The following is a 20,047-nucleotide window of genomic DNA, read 5'->3' on the forward strand; positions in this document are numbered from 1 at the left end:
AAGCTTTTTTTGCATATTAGAAAAGTTTATTAATTCCTTTTCTATTTCGAGAGATAAGAGGCCCAAGTTCCTCACTAAGGGCAACCTTTTTACCCTTGCCTTTCTTACTACAACCTTCATCTTGCATCTCTATTACGAAGCTATCCACCAATTGATCTTCTTTGAGCTCGTGAAATTTATTGGTTAGAATCCTTAGCCCCTCCGCACTATTCTAAATAGAACATTGACTAATCTTGCAGATAGTATCATGGTTCTTATTGACCTATTGCAACTTCTCTTCAAAACTAGTGACTTTTTCAACATAATCAATCTTCAACTGAAAAATATCATTAGCCATTGCATTCTTTGAGGATTGGATCTTTTTTAACTCACTCAAGGGAAGAGAAATTCTCACATTCCCATTTAAGCATTGTTCATAATATTCATATTCAAGATTCTAAGCCTAACATTAATATGATTGATTTCATGAAAGAACCATTTAGCAAGTTTAAATTCCCTAGAATACCTTCCCGAGATAAACCATTAATATCACTAACTTCCTCCCTATTGGCAGGAAGAAAAGAAAACTCTCCAAGAACACTAGGTTCCACATTCCCCTACATCTTTGGCACATGATCAGGGGTTTGCATATTATTGGCCAAACCATAAATAGAGCCTTTCCCTCTCCTTAGTTCACCAAAATGTGAAGATTCAACCCTATGATCATCCATTTTAGACTTACCTTTGGATATATCAAGTTGGTGAACCTCCCTAGTTTTAACTTTTTTCACTTGATCAACCATAGGGGAATCATTGTCTACAACCTACTCCTTGCTTGTATACAAATCCTTAGTCCAACAAGAACGTGACTGCACCCTCCTCTTAGAAGAGATCTTCTTCTTACCCTTCTTAGCCTTAGGATGGGGGAACAACACCATGCTCACTAAAGAACCCTCCTTAGTCTTGAATCTATTTACTAGTTATATAGATGCTACAAATGATATTTATATGAAAGATAAAATAATTATTTAAATAAAAGTTAAAGCATAATTTTTTTTTCATTTAGATTATTAGAAATTTGGATATAGTTTATGTGATTTATTGCATTACTATTAACAAATAAAATAACTTTTCAATAAAAGTATTTTTTTTAATCAAATAGTTTAAATTAAAGTTAAAATAATCAATATGTAGATATATTTTCTTATATATCTTACATAACAAATTCAATATATAAATATTAAGAATGATATTCCTAAAATTCTTGAGGCTAATGTATTTAAGATATTTAAACTATTTTAACAAATATATTAATTTATATTTTTTAAATTAATATATTCTTATTATTTTAATTTCCTTTCTGTGAAATATAATTTTCGTAATATTAATACTTTTTGTTAATAAATTTTCTCTGTTACATTTTAATAGGCATGCTGAAAATAGATTCATACTTTCATGAAGTAGGTTGTTGTACTTCAAAAATTCTCATTAGAGAATCCACTAATATTTGTAGTGGCAACTTGATAGTCATAGTTAGATATGGCCATAGAAACGTCCCATACATTTTAATGAACTTCCCATACATTTTACTCTTTGTACTGTCAATGAAATTCATGTCAAATTCTTCCAAGATTGTAATATTGTGAACATGGTCATTGAATAAGTTCTTTTTTATCATCAATAAAATGTCCCTTCCCATAGTGGTACAAAATGTTGAATAGTCGAGTAATCTACATTAAAAAATCTTTGTATTCTCACCATTTCTCTAAAATGTCAACTCTACACTCCATCTTTACATAAGCTTAGCCATGTTTGAAGAAAATATGTAAGCCATATATTTAAATATATGTTTGTTATATTTTGAATACACAATAATTAATTGTATATTTAAAAAAAAATTATTTACTAGCTACCTTATCTTAAAAATATATATCTATCTAAAAAAGTCAAGAGGCATCCTTTCCTAGGTGCCCATTCAACTCATATATGAGGCCATTTGATAAGATTATCTTTCAGCTATTTTATGCAAATTATTCTAAATATGGATATGGTAGTAATTATAATCATTTATTTTCATTAATTTCATACATATTTTTATCATTTTGATTTCTTTTTTTCATAATGTATTTTTTTTTTTTAATCCTTACAATTTTTATTAATAAATCTCTTTAAGAAAAAATTTTGTACACAAAAAATTATTATACTAATAAACTTGTTTTATTTTCATTTAACTTTTTGAAAAGAGAACACACAAATATTTAAATAAATAAATTATGTTGTTTTTTATTGAAATTTATTAAAATGAAATTTTTTTTTTTTTTTTTTGATCGGTAATGGGCACTTTTTTAAGGTGCCGAAACATGAGCACACCAACCCAGCGAAAATATCAAACTTGCAAGCCTAGTGGCCCAATGAGGATTTGAAACTTGGTGGTGGTTTCACCAAGCAAGTGTTTTAACCACTATACTACATGGGTCACCCCCCAAAAATATAAATTTTAAAAACTATAAAAGTTAATAAAATAAAATAAAAAGGTACAAAATCAATAAAATTAAAAAAAATATTAAGAAAAACTAATTTGGTGAAGATTATACCTTAAACTTGAAACCTTGGTATCCCTCCTTTTATCTTTTTAAAGAATCCTCTTCCACTCTTCTTTGAATCCATCTTTAATATTGGTCATTACAATACTAGTTTCATCTTGATATAAGGCTATTGGGAATTATTTTGGTAAGCTCTAGGATGTTAGCCAAGAAATCATAGACTCCTTGCATATTGCTTATCCAAATCTACATTGTTTGAATAAATCATTGTGGAAAAATGGATTATGTAAGTATAACTTTTTGGTGTTGCTTCTATTATATATATGGTCTTATGGATTCTCACTACTATAAGAAGGTCTTGTATTCTCCCTAGGTTATAATGAGGAAAGGTTATTAGAATTGGATCGTTTTTTTTTTTTAATATGAGTTGAAGCAATATAAATAATGTTTTGTTTGATGGTGGTTTCCTTTCAACAAGAAAATCACATTATATGGATCCTCAAGGAGTTCTATCGACAATGTAATAATAAAGAAGTAATTATTCAGTTCAATAGTGCTTGGAATTCATATGACGAAAGGAGACATAAATTTTGCCAATTTGATTGCAAACACGAATTGGATTACTCTTCTCAAAAAATACTCCACAAATTTTTCCTCTCTATGTACTTGGTAAAATGGAGTTGAATCTCATCACCTTACTATTTTCCCACAATAATTGAAGGAGACTTCTAAGATTGCTATACTAGATTTAGATAGCCATACATTTTAGAGAATGTTTTAGGCAAAGAGGTAGATTAGGAGATTTCTTTGTACTAGCAAGAGATATGCTAAATTAGAAGGGTGTACCCAGGTCCCTTCTAACTCTATGTGGATCTATTCTCCTATTAATATTGTAGCTAATACAAAGGTACCTATAGTTATAAAGAATTAAAAGGAATGGATGATCCTTTTGATGAAGTTCTCTTTGGTTGATGAATTTTAATCTATTCACTCCCTTGAGCACAAAGGGACAAAGTTGGAAATGAAGGACATTCACTGATAGTGGAAGATTAAACATAAGATGATTATAAGACCTCAAATTTTACAAAAAAATATTTAGGTGATAAAAGGAATCAATTTGATAATGCCATATGAGGTCTGTTAAGTAAGGCATCTTGGGATATATAGTTGTATACTTTAAGAATCTTTTATACATAGATGATTTAATTTTTTTTTTCAGAATTTTTAAAAATACATAAGTACATTATAAGATCTGGTGGGCCTGTTGACAACCAAAATTTATGCTACACTCTCTCTCTCTCTCTCTCTCTCTCTCTCTCTCTCTCTCTCTCTCTCTCTCTCTCTCTCTCTCTCACTCACACACACACACACACACACACACACACAATATTATAAAAATAGTAAAATTAAATTTATAAATAAAACAATTTTATTTTAATTTATAAATTTAAACAAACATAAATTTATAAAATATTAATATTAAGAAAAAAAATAAAAAATAACAATATAGATATTCTAAATTCATTTATCTAAAAAAATTAATAAATATCAATCTCAAAATTATATTAAATTTAAAACACATCAACATTGGATATCTTTTAAATAAATACATTTAAGATATTCATCTTAGCATAAACAATAAGAGTTGCAAGAAGCGAAGTTCCTGCCAAAGGCTGGAAAAATAGTTCTGGTTGTTGTTGCATGATGTGTTTATGTATACATGAAAATAGACATCCTTGTAAGTGAAAGGACTGCTAGCTGAGTCTGGAGTATTGGTGTTGTGTGATTTGTTTGTGTATTTGGCACATAATTTTTAACATTGACCTATGTGACTTTGTATAATAGCAATACCATACTGTATTATTCTGCTTGCTAATGAATAGCAAGCTAACATTAAATAACTCACAACATAATCGTGCATTGTAAAAGTGCCTTTTATATCTAATATTTCACAACATTTAAGACAATGAATGAAATACACCAAAGCATTTTTTTTTCCATGCAATATAGAATACATAAAACTAAACACCTCATTCACAGAAATAAAATATCACTATATTTCTTAATATCTGTAGGTACAAATAATACATATTATTGAGGGCTACAATGATAACAATCCTGACTGGAATCTACACCATATCGAACCTAACAAAATGAATTATTTTGCAACTATATGAAATAGAGGCTCTCATATCCTATCCAATGTCCCTATAGTGAGTAGTCACCATAGTTTTGCCCCACACTCATGAAAAGGAAAGGAGTGTTGATACTAGCCCTACTATTCATCATGGAAGAACGACACCAACATAAGTATAGTAGAGGAGAAAACTCTATCGAAAACAAGAGTAGAAGAAGTAAACAAGGAAGAAAGAAACATATTTATATTTTGAAACTCTTAGATGTCTATTAAGATCAGCTCTAACTTTACCCCTACAATTATGTATACAAGACCAAATAGGATGAAAGATCAAAACATATCTATGTATCTGTACAAAACCCTTTTTGCAATATTGCATTTTAGGCATCGACCTCTCAACTCTTGACCAATGGAGTGAACTAATTGTCCAATGATCTTGTAACTGCTAACCATGACAACACTATGACTAGCAATATGCCACCAAGGTAGGGAGTAGAGTTGGCAAGGGAACCAAAGGTTAAAATAAAAAATTGTTCAATCAGCATACCTCCAGATTTTCCAAGGGGATTGTGCAGACAACATCTATTGTAGTCTTGCCCTTTATCTATAAGCAGAGGATTGATATAGTAATAAAAGTCATCAGATAAGGCACAAAAATTAACGGATTCTAGAGGCCAATATTTCAAATAATTGGTGCTATTGTTATTTTAATACATGCTATTGTATGATTGTATACTTCATTGTAAACCCAGAAAAATGAAAATGCAAATAGTAAGCACACAAAGCTCTGTAATTTGAAGACAACTAATTTAACGTGGTATCCTCATCAAAAGGAATATATTCCATCTCTTTGCAAGGATCAAACAAAATGTGCTTAGCACTCTTGCTGAGAATATTTTGGAGTGCCCCAACATACACTGCTACCAAAAGAGGTGTCAAAGCTACTTTACCCATTATAGGAGCAAGTGGCTCCCCACAGAGTATAAGACCAAAGAAGGCTACTCATGTGGCAAGTAGCACCATTGGTGTAATGGTAGCTACTACTCCCCACACATACTTGCAAAATATAACTCTCCTTAACAACATCATTGAGAAGGTGGTTATTCCTGTACATGTTGAAAAGTCTCCTATGAAGGCAGAGTACTCATTTGGACTTGGAAACTATTGGAAACAAAAAATATCTAAAATCATATTTGCCAAAAAATGTCCCAAAAATCAAGCAGACAATCTTTGCGTAAAAAGTATTTATGAGATAATGGCTTGATGTTGTGGTCCTCAAGTAATCAGAGATAGGGTTCTATTCTACTGTATAAATTAGAAAGCAAAGAGCATGAGAAATTTTATGAAAATAGTTTTTGATGTTTATTTTTCACACAAATTTTCAATGAAGTTTATTTTAGATTTATATGGAAAAACCAAAATGCTAGTACAAGTAGAGTAGTTGGGTTGTGCAAGGCCATGAGTAACTAAGGACCGTAAAGGGTGTGAGCACAAGTGTAAGCATGGTTCAAGGAACTAAAAATTTCAAGGTAGGTAGGTAGGTAGATTAACTTTCTACACTACCTGACATTAGAAAGAATAAAACCCAGAATGCATTGGAAGATAGTATTAGAGGATTAAACAGTGGTTTCTAGTCATTATAGAATATGCAAATGAAAAAGAGAAGAAAAATGCAATAAAATTTAGCATGTTATTAATGAATATATCAGTAATTAGATAATAAGAATAAGGATGAGCTTGTACAACCCCTATACCAATCTAAGTCATTAGCTGTAGTAAAGCTTTAACATGTTGAACTTATAATGGCTTTATCAAGATGTTGTTCAGTGAGGGAAATCAATCGCAACTACATTCAAACTGAGGCAGACATAGCTCGATCCTTATCAAGGCTTTGAATACTCTGCTCTCACATAAGTATTTGTCAGATGTTGTAACTGCAAGTGCCAGATTAGACATGTGTGCAAAATGTGTAATCATAGACTAAACACCTAAATTGTTTGACAAAATCCCTCAGAAATGCAAAAGGGGTTGTGCCATACTGTGGAGTATAGACAAGTCAAGCGATCTGTTTGACAAAATTCACAAAGAGATGTAAACAAATTGTTTGACAAAATCCCTCAGAAATGCAAATGGGGTTGTGCCATACTATTTGACAAAATGTCTCAAAGAGATGTAAATAAATTGTTTACACAATTCTTCAAAGCAATGTGCGAGTGGATGCAGAAGCTTACATGTGGCATGTGAACTATATAACAAGAAGAGAAACCTTGGAGAGGCATCTCTCATGGAATGTAATGATTTCTCGATATGCACAAAATGGATTTTTTAAAAAATCTTTAGCAGCTTTTAAATAAATGCAGTTGGCAGACGTAAAGCTAAAATTAACAATCTTTGCCAATATCCTCTGCTATGCATATGCAGGTTGGAAGAATTGGCATAGTAAATGAAGGGTGCAGGGCATTTCCAGGCTCAAGACATTTTGGAAGAGAAGAAATAAAAATTATTTACCTGTCATCATAGTGAAAATGAGGCCCCAGTTTGAACCATGTGAGCAATCCATCAGGTGCACTCAAATTAAAGGGGAAGTGTGATTGTAATGTGGTTTCTCTTGTTGTATAATTTATTATACCAAAAACATTGTAAATACCAGATCCAGACATTCAACACAATGAATGCACAAGAAAAACCCGACCAACTATTAAAATTCAACAAAAACACAAAAATTAACAAAGAACGATACAAAGAAAATGTTAAATCTTCATTATTTTTGAATGCTTGAAACTTAGATAAAATAAAATGGCAAAAACGTGAGCTGAATTTACCTTGAATTTTAGGTTTTAGTGGGGGAGACAATGTAATATTTGGCATTGTAGAGTGACAGAGAAAAAGACTTGGGTTAGCATATTTGAATGAATTAATGGGCGATGAATGAGTGAGGTACATTACTCCCTATTTATTCGGTGTTCACCACATCGAGATGAGTATGCAAAATATGGAAGCACACTCAAGACATGTGGCTAGGTGAACGGATGCCATCTTGTTCTTGAAAATCCTCGTTATTCCATTGTTGCTAGCCATACTAATAATGACCTGCAAGGCATTGACATAGACATAGTTTTATGTGTGTTCTCTTCCATTGGTATCTGGGAACCCTTCTGGCAACCATCTTCTATGCCAATGAAACACTACCAAATCAATAATTTGCATAAAACATATGCAACTTGTACCTAACAAATATTCAGAAACAAATTTATGCAAATAATTCTGAATGTAAACAAATTAATAACAATTTAAGCATCGTTGCCTCCCCTATAGTTTCCTACAGGAAGGAACTAATATAATGTAATAAATAAAATAAATTCATATATAATAGGAAATGACTATCCACTTCTTAAGATGCACTAATGCATAAATTATGCATAAATCATGGTGTATTAAAATAACTTAATTGATACATCCCAGCATCTTAATACATGATAGAAAAAATATTGCAAATTCTTAAATAAATATATTTAAGATATTTATCTTAACATAAAGAATATAATATAATAAATAAAATAAACCCATATAAAGTGCCTTAATGCATGACCCAAAACTTGAAAACTGTTTTGGATCCTTTTTCAAATTAAGTCTGTTTTATACAAGACTAATTTACCTTTGCACATGGCTCATGCATCTTCCTCAACACTCGAGGAAAGAAGAATAAAATATGCTAGCTTCCACATGGCTAAATAGTTCAATAAATCTCTTACAATACAACTATCTCAAAACATATTAAAATAATAAAGGAAAAGAAATAATTAAATGTATAAAAATTAATCTAGTTTAGGTGAGACAAGGGAAAAGCATGCGTATAGAATATTACATCTAAATATGAATCATTCACCAACAAAAATCTTTCCAAAGGCAGTCCAAAAAATGTCAGTAAACCATAAGACATAAACCCTAAGTTTATATATTGAATTATTTATTAAATTCAAAATAAGACATAATTTATATTGGCGGAAAGATGAAAATTTCCTTAATAAACCCTAAGTTTCGTTTCATCAATTTTAGGTAAAGGAACAAGTCTTAAACCACATCGTCTGGAAAACTACAAAGTACTTCTAAACACATTTTTGTGTTGAATTTTTAGGTTTGGCATGCCCAAGCCAAATCCCAAAGCAATCTTGCTTGGGAAAATTGGAGGGAAAAAATTATGTCATAAAAAAGGGCATCTATTACTAATAGATATCCATTATTAATGATTATATGTTTCCTGACATCATTATTGCGATGTCATGTTTTCCAAAATGGATATCCATTTAAAATAGATATCTAGTTTGAAAGATCTAGAAGAACACATTTTAGTAAAATGGGCATAACTTTTACATTTCTTATCAAAATCTTGATTTTTTATAGGCGTTGGAAAGTTGATTTAGAGTTATATGCAATGGAAAAAGAAATGTTTCTATATTATTGATTAAAAAATAATTATAATTAATTTAAATTCATCCTTCATTTTTGAAACTTAAAAATCTCACAACTTCTACATATGAATTCCCTCTTTCATGAATTTTTGTAACAATCATCTCAAAAAGTACTTAAAACATTAAATGAGTAATTAATAATAAAAATTTAGGCATTCTGTTGGAATCCAAGAACACTGAGAGGGGGGGGGGGTGAATCAGTGTTTTGTCGATATGATTCTTATTAACACAACAACTCAACAGTCGATATGCATAAAAGCAGATGACAATAAGTAATGACGCAACCACAAAGATGAACACCATAACACCACATATTTATACGTGGAAAACCTCAAAGAGGAAAAACCACAGTGGGATTGGAGACCCACAATATCTATCCACTAATCAGATGAATAAATATTACATATAGGGGGCATGCACATGCAGGAAGGCCAACAACCTAGAGCGCACTACTCATCACAAAAGGAACCTCACTGACTACAAAAATCTTCGGACTACAATCTGAAAAGAAGATTGAACTGCAAGAATAACATCTCCTATGCTTGAGTATAGTTCCGGTTAAGCTCAATGTCAGAGGTCTTAAAAACCTCTTACACAAACTCAATTCGATCACCTATGATCGACCAAATCCTCTACATATGATTATAACTTTATTTGCAGATAGATAATCCCATAACCACACTCACATGATCTACAAAGAGATCGTACATCAGGGTATGTGTAGGATCATGGTGTGCCAAAACAGGCCCTTAAGTGGCAATGAAATTTCAGAAAATCAGAGTTATGCAACTTGACATAAAAATTTGAATAAGTTGTGAACATTATTTTTAAAATATGTAACAAGAGAATCTATAGAAATTTGAATTTAGTTTCTAGGCTACTAATTGTTTTTTGAAAAAAAAAAATCCTATTTGATGAAAATTTCAAATTTCAATGCAGTGGTACTAAAATTTTAGGAAAAAGATAAGAAGTAGATGTATGTCTGACCACCCTGATCACAATCAAATCATAAATTTTTTTAATAATATTTATAATATAATTATTAGACTCATGTCCGGATGTGACACATATTTTTTTTATAATTTTTAATAAAGTAAATAATTATTTATGAATTTGTTACTAGAGCTTTTCAGAAATTCAGGAACTCCTACGTATGACCACCTTAACTTGGTCAAAACCTTATGAAATTCAATTTTTTTTAATTTTTCCCTATAGTAGACAAAGCATAGGATGTGATGCATGTTTTGGATTCAAAAAATGTTATGCTGTTTGAAAGTTATGAGTGTTTTTCAATCAGTCTATCAATCAGGACTATTGTTAGAATTAAATTAGAAAATAAATAATAATTATTTATTAAAGTCAAAATAAGACAAGCCTTATATTGTTGGAAAGCTAAGAATGTCCTTATAAAACCATTTTCATTTTATCAATTTTGGCTACAAAAAAGTCGTTAGCCACTAGTGTAAAGTCTGGAAAATCAAAGAATACTGAAAAACACATTTCTTTAGTTGACTTTCTAAGCTTGTCACTTCCAAGCCAAATCCCAAAGCATTCCCAACCCAAAATTTGAAATTTGAAAATTGTACAACAAAAATCAGATATCTGAATTTAATAAGTAAATTCACTAACTAAATTTGCACATAATTAATCTATTTTTATTAATATATTAATATATAATATTTTAATATATTAATTTATAAATAAATTAGTATTTGATATTAGGAAGAGGGAGAGAGAGAGAGAGAGAGAGAGAGAGAGAGAGAGAGAGAGAGTGGCGAAGGGAGAGAGAGGGGGGAGGGAGAGAGAGAGAGAGAGAGAGAGAGCAAGAGAGAGAGAGGGGGGAAGGGAGGGAGAGAGAGAGAGAGAGAAAGAGAGAGAGAGAGAGAGAGAGAGAGAGAGAGAGAGAGAGAGAGAGAGAGAGAGAGAAGGGAGAGAGAGAGAGGGAGATTCGGGGAGAGAGACAGGGGGATAGAGAGATAGGGGGGAAGGGAGAGAGAGATAGAGAGATTAGGGGAGAGGGAGAGAGAGATTATGGGTCCTATCATGTCCTAAGGGGTCATATTGTGTCCTACAACCCCTTAGCATGCCATATAACCCCTTAAGACACTAAATTATGTTGTTATGGGTCATATTGTATTCTAAGAGGTTATATTATGTCATATAACCACTTTAAGACACCATATGACCCCTTAGGATACAATGTGACCCTTTACAACTCTATACGGTGTCGTTATGGGTCATATGACCCCTTATGACACCATATGGTGTCATTAGGGGTCATATGGTGTCCTAAGGGGTCATATTATGTCCTACGACCCCTTAGGACACCATATGACCCATTAAGACATGATATTTGGTTGTTATGGGTCCTATGGTGTCCTAAGGGGTCATATTGTGTCCTACAACCCCTTAGGACACCATATGACCCCTTAAGACACAAAATTGTGTTGTTATGGGTCATATTGTGTCCTAAGGGGTCATGGGACACCATATGACACCTAAGGACAACATACGACCCCTTATAAAACCATATTGGGTCGTTATGGGTCCTATGGTGTCCTAAGGGGTCATATTGTGTCCTACGACCCCTAAGCACACCATATGAACCCTTAAGACACCAAATTGTGTTGTTAGGGGTCATATGGTGTCCTAATGGGTCATGGGACAACATATGACCCCTAAGGACAACATTCGACCCCTTATGACACCATATTGATTTTTTATGAGTCATATGGTGTCCATAGGGGTCATAGTGTGTCCTACGGCCCCTTAGGACACCATACGACTCCTTAAGACACCAAATTGTGTCGTTAGGGGTCATATGGTGTTCTAATGGGTCATGGGACACCATATGACCCCTAAGGACAACATACAACCCCTTATGACACCATATTGGGTCGTTATGGGTCCTATGGTGTCCTAAGGGGTCATATTGTGGCCTACAACCCCTTAGGACACCATATGACCCCTTAAGACACCAAATTGTGTTGTTATGGGTCATATGGTGTCCTAATGGGTCATGGGACACCATATGAGCTGTAAGGACAACATACAACCCTTTATGACACTATATTGGGTCGTTATGAGTCATATGGTGTCCATAAGGGTCATATTGTGTCCTACGACCCCTTAGGACACCATATGACCCCTTAAGACACCAAATTGTGTCATTAGGGGTCATATGGTATCCGAATGCATTATGGGACACCATATGACCCCTTAAGACACCAAATTGTGTCATTAGGGGTCATATGGTGTCCTAATGGGTCATGGGACACCATATGACCCCTAACGACAACATATGACCCCTTATCACACCATATTGGGTCATTATGGGTCCTACGGTGTCCTAAGGGGTCATATTGTGTCCTATGACCCCTTAGGACACCATATGACCCCTTAAGACATGATATTTGGTTGTTATGGGTCCTATGGTGTCCTAAGGGGTCATATTGTGTCCTACAACCCCTTAGGACACCATATGACCCCTTAAGATACCAAATTGTGTTGTTATGGCTCATATTGTGTCATATGACCCCTTTAAGACACCATATGACCCCTTAGGACACAATATGACACTTTACAACTATATATGGTGTCGTTATGGGTCATATGACCCCTTATGACACCATATGGTGTCGTTAGGGGTCCTATGGTGTCCTAAGGGGTCATATTGTGTCTTACAACCCCTTAGGACACCATATGCCCCTTAAGACACCATATTGGGTCGTTATGGGTCCTATGGTGTCCTAAGGGGTCATATTGTGTCCTACGACCCCTTAGGACACCATATGACCCCTTAAGACACCAAATTATGTCGTTATGGGTCATATTGTGTACTAAGGGGTCATGGGACACCATATGGCACCTAAGGAAAACATACGACCCCTTATGACACCATATTGGGTTGTTATGGGTTCTATGGTGTCTTAAGGGGTCATATTGTGTCCTACAACCCCTTAGCATACCATATGACCCCTTAAGACACCAAATTGTGTTGTTAGGGGTCATATGGTGTCCTAATGGGTCATGGGACACCATATGACCCCTAAGGACAACATACGACCCCTTATGACACCATATTGGGTCATTATGGGTCCTATGGTGTCCATAGGGGTCATATTGTGTCCTACGACCCCTTAGGACATCATATGCCCCCTTAAGACACCAAGATTACAAAATTGGCAAATTTGCTCAAGATTGCTCAAAAGTTGTAAGAAGTTGTCAATGGGGGATTCATGTGTCAAAATGATTCATCTCGAGTTTTCAAGATTTTCTATGGTTTTATTAGGGCGGCATTTTTTCAGTTGGCAAAAACATCGTCAGTCTCATTCAATCAAATGTTATCACATGGCCGATTTCTCATTTTGCTCATCGTGATCATGAACCGTCGGTTTCAAAATGTCCAGTTAGGAATTCTTACCCTATGCATGCTCCTATTTTTACCCCCCTCCCACTCGATTGAACACTCGGGGTTATAACCTATTAGCGTCGTCCCTTGAGTTCCCTAAGTGCTAAAAATTATCAAAATTTGATAGGCCCTAACTCAAAATTTGTGGCACTTGCAAACAATCTGTTTAAACCTATGGGGTCATGAGAGGGGTCCCTACAAAATCCTATCTTGTTTTTTCAAGTTTCCCTACGGTTTTATTAGGGTAACATTTTTTCAATTGGCAAAAAAATCGTCAGTCTCATTCAATCAAATGTTGTCATGTGGCCAATTTCTCGTTTTTCTTGTTGGGATCACAAACCATCGGTTCCAAGATGTATAGTTAGGCATTCTTACCCTATGCATGCTCCTATTCCCCCCCCCCCCACTCGTTCGAACGCTCGGGGTCATACCCTACCGACGTCATCCCTTGAGTGCCCTAAGTGCTAAAAATTGTCAAAATTTGACGGGCCCTAACTCAAAATCTATGGCATCTGTGAATGATCCATTTGAACCTACGGGGCCACGAGAGGGATCCTTACAAAAGCCTATGTCAATTTTTCAAGATTCCCTACGGTTTTATTAGGGCAACTTTTTTTTAGTTGGCAAAAAAATCATCAGTCTCATTCAATCAAATGTTGTCATGTGGCCAATTTCTCATTATCAATACAACTACACCAATGTACTCATGTATAGATACATTGACATAGGCATAGATCCCTTAACATAGGTGCAGATCTCTCCTATATAGGCACAGAACTGCCCAGAAAGCCCTGAATTACCTTGTTTCTTGAGTTTTTCACCTGCAAATCAGCTCACAAGGCACTCAAAACATGGTTAAATGGTTAGATTCATGCCGGGTTCACCAATTAATGTAGATAGGAATTTGGAAATCATCAAAGCAATGTAAACACTAAACTAGCTCAATCACAAAACCAGAATGCAATGACAAGAAAACCTACAAACATTCAATAGAGATATGGAAATGAAACATTCAATTCAAATGCAAACCATCGCAAATGCGGATGTCTCCTCCATGATTCTCCATTGTCCTTCTTTCTCCTTCAAATTGCTTTGTTTTGTGGATCTCACCTTCAAGTGCATAAGCATAATGTGAAAGCAAGATTGACAAGACGGTAGCACAAGAATACTAGAAGCATGATTGATTCGGGGATCGATTCGAAAAAGTGATTAATTGGGATTCAAGAAATTAATCCAATTTATAGATAAATTGGATAAAAGACAAGATTATCATGAAATTGATTCGAATGGAAATTCAAATCAAGAATAGCAAAATTATGACAAGTGTATGACAAATTGCTATGCAAGGATTTATGACAATTTATGACAATTTATGACAAATTGCTATGCAAGAATTTATGACAAGATTTTGAAATAGAAATAGACATTAGAAGAAATTAGAAAATTAGGTTAGAAATGATGACTTGGAAATTAGGAAATTGATGAAAATTAGGTAAATTAATTAATAATTTTTCATTCATTAATTAATTTACAAAAAGAGGAGGAATTGATTAACCAATTAAATAAACATTTAATTGTGACAAGAAGACTTAGGATAAATAAATAAATCATTTAAACTATAGAGAAAATGGTGAGAAAATGACAATCAAGATTAAATGAATAAATCATAAAATCCTTGAAGATGAATTCGAAATGCAAGGATGACAATTAGGTCTTGATGTAGGATCGACTTGATCATGATTCTGACTTGATAAAAGACCAATGCTGATAAGTGATTTGATTGATAAATGTGCCAATTGACGAGGAACAATGACAAATTGATCCAAATTGACATGATTGAGAAAGATGACGATCGATGACAAATCGATTGCCAAAATGACAAGATTGAAAAGAGAACAATGATCGATGACAAATCGATCGCAAAAAGACAAGATTGAAAATGACAACAATCGATGACAAATCTATCGCAAGATTGAAAATGACAACAATTGACGAGATTGACAAGGATTGATGGCGAATCGATTGCAAAATGACAAGATTGACAAGAGGACAAAACCCTAATTCTATCATCAATTAGGATTGACGATGTCCAGAATGATGACAAATAAACACGCACATTGATACGACAGGATAAGATCGACCAAAATAATGACTGAAGATTGTTATCGACAAGACCAAATTTGAAAGCGAGATAGATGAAGAATGTAGAAGAAGGACTCGATGCTCGCAAATGATAAAGACCAAGTGTGCAACATAGGAGAAATGTTAATGCGACGCAAAAACCCTAAAATAAGGCAATGTGTCAATGTTAAAGTATGACTCCACAAGCATTGACCAGTTTTAGACGTCTACATAGACAATCCACATTCCATAAATAAACACAAAGTTCAAAAAATGTCAAATGTATCATCATAAACATGTAATCCATCACATATGTATTTTAAATCACCATCCATCACATAGCTAATAAATAGTCCAAATTCCATAAATAAACACAAAGTTCAAAAAATATTAATGGTACATGATTCACCCTTTATTAACTATAATGGCATATACAACATACCTTAACATACATGAGATTGTCATGTTGGATAAACCATTCATAACCTTGAAGATCACCAACAACAATACAACAGAGAGAATAGTTGTTTGGGAGCCTTCATAAAGGGGCTCGTATGCCTTCTTAAGTACAAGTAAATCATGAACAACATCAAAGTCATCTTAATCATCATGATCGACTGCGCCAGTACTAAATGTGTCATGGATCAATGTATTTATACCATCATCTTCAATTGTGTTTTCTGGCACATGATCATCATCTTCCATGGGATCATTATCTTCAACTTTGATATTCACACCTCCATGTTCCTCCACTTCAAAAAATATATTCTCTGGGTTGTGTTGGTCCATATCATGTGCCCTAGGGAGCTCGACCTATATAAAAATGATCAACATAAATAAACCATGATCATGATCTCATCATGAAGTTATTTCTTATGTATATAAATTGTTAAAACAATATAATGAACAACTTACCAATGGATGATAATCATATCCCCCTTCAATGTGACCAAGCTACCTACAATATTTCTTAGTTGTTTTTTATTAGAAGTCTTCTAGTCTGTAAGCCCTTACAAATTTTCTAGGGACAATAACATTTTCCATCACATTTTATTTTCAAGTTAGACCACAATCTAGCAATTGTCTCTTGATTTTGTTCTTTGCTGATATTTTCTGACATGGTCTTTCTTCACACACAAAAAAGTCGGGCTATCGAAACTTTGGTGTGTAACCTTCACAAACTACACAAAAGGATATCGCAAGTACGAAAGTCTTCTTAGAACTATTTATATAGAAGTTGAAATGTTACTTAAACTTATAATCTCTTCAATTATGAAGACTATTTTATTTAGATGGTTTTCTTGGCTAAAAAAGAAGCTTGATTTTGGCAAGTTGATGAAAAATATTTTAGTTTTAAAAAAGAGAAACCTTTTTGTTGTGTCATCTAATAGAATCAACTTAGGAATGATGAATTTACAAAGAAGTCAACATGAAACCAACTTCATATGAAAGAGAATTGAATTGACTATTAGAATCCAAAATATGAAGAAACTTGAGCAGTTACATTAAGAGTTATAATCAATTCTTTTGTTGCAACCCTGTCAACAAGGGTTTTATGACAATTTTGACAAAAACCATTAGAACTTTCTTTATAATCCATGGATGAGCTTCAAACATGTCTTGAATTAAATATAAATCTTCATTCTACAACCTCAAATAGGTTATTAGGGGCCGGATTCAATCCAAATCCTATTAGGAAAAACATCTAAAGCAGCAAATAATCATGACTGTCAAAAACTGTTACTACTTATCAAGTTGCCATTAGTTATTATATTCAAAGTCATACTATATACTCTAGTCGGTTAACACTACCGAATTAGGTAGTCTGTATACACAGAGAAGTTGGTATGCATAGTCTAGTCGGTTATAGAAGAATGCAGTCACAGAACGTAGTATACACCGAGCTGTCTACCGAGTATCTTTTTATGTCTATCGAGCAGTAAAGATGACACACTGAGTTGATATACATCGAGTGAAATGTGTTACTAGATACATTGAACCTAGACATGCATATGAAAATGTGTTACAAGATCGAGGTACATTTAACCGTTATCACATTGGAAATTGCACTAGAAGATTGTGTATGATTTTGAGATCAATCTAACCAATGAAATATTTTGTTTAGTTATTCATTCGAGGAATCTTGTTTGTAAGATTGAAGCAATGAATTGGATCATTGTCTTAAGAGATCTATTTATACAGCATGAGTTAAGGGTTTATGAATGAGTATAAGAAGATTGTTACAGAGACACAGAGGTCATCGAGAAGGTTTTCAGAGAACAGTCGAAGAACAGAGTAAACATAAGGGTTTCCCAAGTTACTATATGGGTTACCAAGGTATGCTATAAGCAAGGTAATCTATTCTGAGCACATAGAATCTGCTATAACATTTTAAATGTAAAGTTGTAGATATTTGTAATGATTTTATTGTAATATTGTGAAGTTGTAAGAGAAACCTTTAACAGGGTAAAAGACTGTAATCAAGTCTATAAATTGTAAAGCCTCTAACCAGGTGCAACATTTAGATTAAATGTTGTAAAATCCTTTAGCAAGGTAGATCTAACAGATCTTGTTACTCCTAACAGGGTAAGCTATCAGAAATAGCTAATATGTAGCTCTAACTGAGCACTCTTTATTATTGCAGTAGTGAAGTTGTGGGTGCCATGCCCACCGCAGTTTTTCTCTCTAACCAAGAGTTTCTGCGTAACCAAAATATATGTGTTATGGAGTGAATCATGTATGATTGTTATCTATTTGTTTTAACTTTACTTTATGTTACTGCACTATTCTATTTATGCATAACAGTAAAGTTATTATTCAAGAAAAGTTTTGGAGTACTGATTCACCCCTCCCCTCTCAGTACATTAGCTTTCCATATTGGGCCTAACAATTGGTATCAGAGTTTGAATCTTGGAAAAGGGTTTAACTACCTAAAGAGAAAGATCTTATCAATGGAAGGCTATAAACAATCTTGGAGGATTGTGTATCTACAAGAAGAGCTAGATCATGCTAATCAAGTGATTGTAGACATGCAAAGGCAAATGCAAAAATCTTTGAAAGTAAGAAGAAGATTATCTGATGATTTGTAGGATTCTCAAGAGTTAGTGGAACAAATTGAGACATCATCTGAGAACAATATATCTGAAGAGACTGAAGAAATGATTGGAGTATTGAAAGAAAAGAACAAAGCACTGGCTGATCAACTAAAAGCAATGAAAAGAGAACATGAACATTTTAGCACACAAATGACTAAAAATCTAGATGCATTAAGGACAACTAAGGATAAAGCAAGAGATCTAGAAAGAGAGAAACAACAACTTGAAGTCTTAGTATCTGATAAAATGATGAAATCATAAGGTTGACTGGGATTCAACAAAATATGACAGATCAACTAGGTTATGCACATCATGAAGCAATTCTGAAGAATAATGAGAATCAAGCATTGAAACTTGAAGTATTAAGGTTGACCGATGAACTTGAAACAGAGAAGAAATCCAAAGAAACACTAAAGAAGAGTTATGAAGCATCAAAGATGTTGGATGAGCAACTGAATATAAGAAGACCCAACAAAGATGCAGGACTTGGCTACAAAGGAAAAGACATAAAGTAAAGTTTATTTCTCGATGGAGCCAAGGGGGTAATTCATCGGGAAAGCATCTCATGATGAGTATGTAGCTTCTTAATCTCATGATGAGTATTTACTAAGATTAAGAAGCTACATACTCATCATGAGATGAGAAATAAACAAGCCTTAAGGAATGAAATATTCTCGATGGAGCCAAGGGGGTAATTCATTAGGAAAGCATATACCAATGAGCCATTACAAATACAATTCAAAACTGAAACCAAAGTAACCTGTATTTAATGTATGCAATTGAGTAGATTGATGGCTCACACGAGGCAAATTAAGAACCAAATGCAGGTTGTGTCTTAGTAAAAAATACACAAGGTGAGAATTATTGCTCACAATTCATCACACATCATGGAGGCTGCAAGTTCATCAGGAAGAATTTGGAGTGCTAAGGGCTCCGAATCCACGTCTAAAAAATCCAAAACAACGGAAGTCCCTCCTGCATGGAAACTGAATCAAGATATCATTGATCAATTGTAGTCCCCAATCCCAAAATCAAGGAGCTCGAAACATGATTTGCCCAGGAAACACTAGCTTGAGGATAGGTTTAAAGGGGTTGGAGATGTGTGGACAAAGGTGAGAGGTTATGAACTCTTCCTGTTTCATTTTCTGAGAAAGGATAGAGAAGTGCCAATTTGTAACCCGTGGATAACCAACTTAGGTAAACTAGTTGTTCTAAATGTTTTCGTAAATATCAGATTGATGGAATTCTTGGTCAAAAATTACAATTTTATGAAGAGATGCATTTAGTTTCCA

The 20,047-nt window shown here is 33.6% G+C and overlaps 1 pseudogene; it reads right to left on the minus strand.

Annotated features, from left to right (window-relative positions):
* Positions 1 to 5,078: 5,078 nt before the first annotated feature.
* Positions 5,079 to 20,047, minus strand: part of LOC131856867 (ADP,ATP carrier protein 1, chloroplastic-like) — a 42,692-nt pseudogene continuing 27,723 nt past the window's right edge.

Source organism: Cryptomeria japonica, chromosome 7 (genome assembly GCF_030272615.1).
Source record: "Cryptomeria japonica chromosome 7, Sugi_1.0, whole genome shotgun sequence".
In the NCBI taxonomy this organism is placed as follows: Eukaryota; Viridiplantae; Streptophyta; class Pinopsida; order Cupressales; family Cupressaceae; genus Cryptomeria; species Cryptomeria japonica.